Source organism: Nannospalax galili, unplaced genomic scaffold, assembly GCF_000622305.1.
Source record: "Nannospalax galili isolate Female #2095 unplaced genomic scaffold, S.galili_v1.0 scaffold1261, whole genome shotgun sequence".
NCBI classification, from domain to species: Eukaryota; Metazoa; Chordata; class Mammalia; order Rodentia; family Spalacidae; genus Nannospalax; species Nannospalax galili.
This window is the reverse complement of record NW_008344648.1, coordinates 265,990-270,988: the sequence shown is the minus strand read 5'-3', so window position 1 is coordinate 270,988 and position 4,999 is coordinate 265,990.

The window sequence follows — 4,999 nt, the reverse complement described above, 5'->3', positions numbered from 1 at the left end:
GCAAATAGCCCACCAAAAGGAGCGCATGCCTCCAAGGAGCCCATGCCTCCATACCCTGCTTGCGAGCCCAGTGACTGCTGACAGGCTGCGTGGCGTGGACCAATCAGAAAACAATACGCTGACTAAAGGGACTTGGGGGCAGAGAAAAGGGAAATATAAGGCCTGCCCCTCCTGCATTAAACGAGCCTGCAGCACCTCACCTAGTGCTTGTTTCTACCCGACTCCTGGGGTCTGTGTTGTGACTCCATGCCTCTTGCCCCCCCCCCACCCAATTGGCAGGGGACCTGATCCAGGTCAGGGTCTTCACAGCTGGCCTGAGCAGAACCCGCAACAAAGTCCATTATTCAGAGACTCATGAAGGCTCATCTCCTCAGACCCACTCATTCCCTTTATAACACCCCTATCCTCCCAGACCTCAAACCTGATGAATCCTATCTGCCTCACAAATGCTGCTGTAGTACCCATTCACCCAGTTGCTCCTAACCCCTATACCCTACTCTCACACATCCCCTCCTCAACCACACACTTTACTGTCCTGGACTTTAAGGATGCCTTTTTTCCCATTTCCCCTACATCCTGATTCCTACAACCTCTTTGCTTCTACCTGTGAGGACCCTGACTCCAGGACAGCCTCCCAATTAATGTGGACTGTTCTACCACAGGGATTCCAGGATAGGCCCCACCTTTTTAGACAAGCCCTAGCCCATGGCTTAGCCACCCTAGACCTCAGTCCTTCTACAGTTCTCCAACATGTGAATTGGAGCAGACTCCTTTGATCCCCATCCCTTTCTCTTTCCAAGACCCATACAAACAAACTCCTCAACTTCTTAGGAGATAAGGGGTATAGGGTATCCTCAGCTAAGGCACAACTTTCTCTCCCTCAGGTCAAGTACCTGGGTTTCCTCCTCACCCCTACATCCTGCCACCTAACTACAGACAGAACAAATTATCTAAGATTCCTAACCCCCCCACCCACCCACACACAACCAAGGAAGAGATCCTGTCCTTTCTGGTTGTAGCCAGATACCCAACTTTGCCCTCCTTGCAAAACCCCTCTATGAGGCCCCCAAAGGAAACCTTTCTGAACCTTCAGAGCCCCCAGGGCCAATAACAGCAGCTTTCTATGCTTTCCGGTAGGCCCTCCTGGAGGCACCAGCTCTGGCCCTTCCTGATTTGTGTTCTCCATTCATTTGTATATAACTAAAAACAAAGGATTGGCATTGGAGGTCTTGGGGCAGATGAAGGGACCCACTTTTGCTCCTGTAGTCTATCTCAAAACAACTGGATACCACCATCCGGGATGGCAGCCTTGTCTCCGTGCTCTGGCAGCTGCAGCCTTCCTAGCCCAGGAGGGACCCAAGCTCACTCTGGGTCCGCCCATCTCTGTCCTCTCCCCCATCACCTTAAGGACCTACTGACTCACTCGTCTCTCGCCACTCTTGCCCCTTCTGAACTACAGCTCTTCCATGCCACTTTCCTTGAGAACCCCTCACTCACCTTGGACTCATGCCTCACCCAATCCTGCCTCCCTCCTCCCCTCTGCCACCCCGCTCACTCACTCATGCTTAGAAACTCTTCAGGAACTTTCTTACCAAGCTTCCTTCATCTCCCTAGAACCCTTACTCAACTCGACCCTAACCTAGTTTGTAGATAGCAGTTAGACTTTCACCTAACAGGGTCCCTCAGGGCAGGACATCGAGTCTGGACCATTACCTCCTGGGACCACCTTACAGAAGGCAGACCTTATAGCACTCTGGCTAGAAACCAAAAGATCAATATTTTCACAGATTCTTAAGTATGCCTTCCACATACTGCACCATCATGCCTCAGTGTGGAAGGAGAGGGGTCTCTTTACCACCAAAGAAACCCCCATTACTAATGGCCTATTAATTCTAAAGCTCCTAGAGGCCTCTTATCTCCCAGCCAAGGTGGGTGTAGTCCACTGTAAGGGACACCAACCCCTCACTGAGGCAATAACCCATTAGCCATAGCCAGAGGCAACGACCTGGCAGACTGGACATCTAGGGAAGCCAGCAAGGCCCATTACCCCACCGATAGCCTGTCCTTCCTAGCCCTCGCAGGATTAACCCCCTTATTCTTCCCACCAACACAAGACTCTTCTAAAACAAGGGTCAGGAGGAAGGTTAATCTTAAAAGATAAATATAGTCTGCCTGAGGGACAAGTCTCCTCTACTCTAACTCACCTACATAATGTCTTCCACATCAGAGCCTGCCCACTTCACAAGTTCCTAGAACCCCTCATCTATTTCCATAAGCTTCTTCCCATTCTCACAGAAGTCACTCACTCATGCTCCATCTGCACCACTGTCTCTCCACAGGGTGGGGATTGCCCACCGCCCTACTTCAAACGTCATCAGCATAGGGGGGGCTCTCCCGGGATCAACTGGCAGATGCCAGTCTGTAAGAAATTCAAATACCTTCTCATCATGGTGGATACCTTTTCAGGATGGGTGGAAGCTTTCCCCACTATGGGGGAGACAGCAGATATAGTAGCTACCTGCCTAATCCAGAACATTCTCCCCCACTTTGGTCTCCCCCTTACTCTCTAATCAGATAATGGCCCGGCTTTTGTCTCCAAGGTAACCCAGGCAGTATCTCACTCCCTGGGAATAACCTGGAGACTGTATATCCCCTACCACCTTCAGTCATCAGGCAAGGTAGAATGGGCTAATTCCCTACTCAAGGATCTTACCAAACTCTCCCTGGAATTCCATCAATCCTGGGTCACTCTCCTACCTCTTGCCCTGACCAGGCTGCGAGCTATCCCAACCCTCCTTTCTAAGCCCTTTTAAACTTGTGTATGGTAGACCTTTTCTCCTAAATGACCTGTCACTTCAGCAATCCTCCCCCACTTCATGACTATATACCTGCCTTCACCCTTTTAAAAAAACTTCTTAGGGAACATGCTGACCGGATTATCCCCCAGGTGTCTAAGGACCAGATCCTGCACCTCCTCCAACTGGGCGATTACACCTATCTCAGGTCTAACAACAGCAGAAAGGACTAAAAGGAACCCTCCGGCCTTGGTGAACTAGCCCTCACCTCGTGATTCTGTCCACTCTGGTGGCAGCCAAACTCCTTGGGCAGCCAGGATGGATTCACTTCTCCAAACTAAAGCCAGCCCAGGAACACAGCAAGTACCAGGCCACTAGTATTGGCCCCCCTTAACTAAAAATTTCAAGAGTCCCCTCCCTGACCTCTATTTGAGAATGAGCATTTTTACTTTTGTGCTTTGCATTAATGCCCTAGCCCTCATGGCTCATGATTCCTCTGTCTATTCAGTCCCTTCCTGCTCATTTAAGTTTGAGATATGGAAAATTAATAACAAAAACCAGGAAACTCATCTCCTTGGCTCCTCAGTTGTTTCCCAAGTTCTCTCGGGGTCAAACCATATAATATATCTTTATGTGAATTTTTCATTTTATATCTTGGGTAGGGAGGGGGTAAATGGAGGAATTTACAAAGAAACAAACACCCAGCACTCAGCTCTGCACAGCTCGGCCCACCGTTCCAGATCGCTTCCATACCCGCCCACAGTCTCTGTTAACTTTTGCCCACGCATCCTGGGCCTGCTGTCCCAACCCAGGACTGTAAATGCCCCCTCTCGCGTCCGTCCACGTGGGTGAGATGCCGGGGCCATCTTTCTCTCCATGCCCGCCACCACACTCGCTGCTTCCATCCCAAGATGGTGTCCAGAAGCCTCTCCCTCCGTGGCTAACTCTCTGCAGTCAATTCTCTGCAGCAGTCCCCGCCCCTTGGAGGAACCAGACACCTGGGACACATGGGTGTACCCACTCTCTTCATGCAGTGCTATCTCCCTTACCTTCTACCTGGGAAACTCCTGCTACCCCAGGTTCCTATAGTCATGCAACTACCATTGGCTGAGCATGTAACTTGATGTTGAGGAATATTGGGGCAAATCGGGAGTGAACTCAGATCTATTAACTTTTGGCTCTAAATGTGATACTTTAGAGAAATGGAAAAAGGTGACACAGCAGAACCATGAGTGTGAGGAAGTAACTTACAAGATAAACAATCCACAGTCAAAGACGGGGGATCTAATTGCTGCAGCTGGTGTCCAATACTAAGTAGGCTTGCTTAATAGATCACTTCAGAATAAAAATAAAGAAAACCATCCAAAATTCATGGTTTTAGAAGGCCATGGAGACCCTAGACCAAACAAGACACCAAACAATACAACAATTTCATCACTTTCACATCTCCTGTAGCTTCTCCTGGGGCAACAGCTCATCTCTTCCTTTGTCTCTCCTAAAAAGCTTCTCTACCCTTAATGCGTCTGCCTGCTTCCTCTGTGCCCCACTCCAGAGCTTGCTTCTCCCCTTCCCGGTCTACAACGTCACCACCCAGACCAGCACCCAGTGTTCTCTGAACCCATTCACACAACACCCCTTGCCTCCTCCACCTTCTTTTCTTAATGGATCAGAGTGCTGGGTCTCCCAGACCTCTAGCTGCCTCTGCTCTTCAATCCACAACATAACAGTCTGGAGCAACACTGCCCTGGCTCCAGGGTTACTTTTCCCTTGCTCCTTTCTGGCATACACCTGTATTTCCCCCAAGACCAGGGGTCCTTGTATTCCTGTTGTCCCTGTGCCCAAACTCAACGTATCTACTTCAGGAGAAGTGCAGAGCCTTCTCTCCACCGAGGATGAGGACTCTACCTCCCTTATCAAATCACCTATTATGAAAAGGAGATCAGCTACCCTTGAAGTCCTCATGGGACTCAGCCTGGTATTATTGGTGGCAGCCACCTGGGCTCATGGCAGGGGGTTTGGGACACACCTTACTTGCAGCCCAACATTTTTCTCAGGAAATCCAAGGACTCAAACAGGAACTCAGCACTGCCGTTGAAACAACTGCCCAGTCAATCCAGGTCCAACAACAACTGTCCTCCCTGGCTAAAGTCACCCTCCAGAATAGGCAGGCCCTAGACTTGTTAACAGCGGAGAAAGGGGGTACT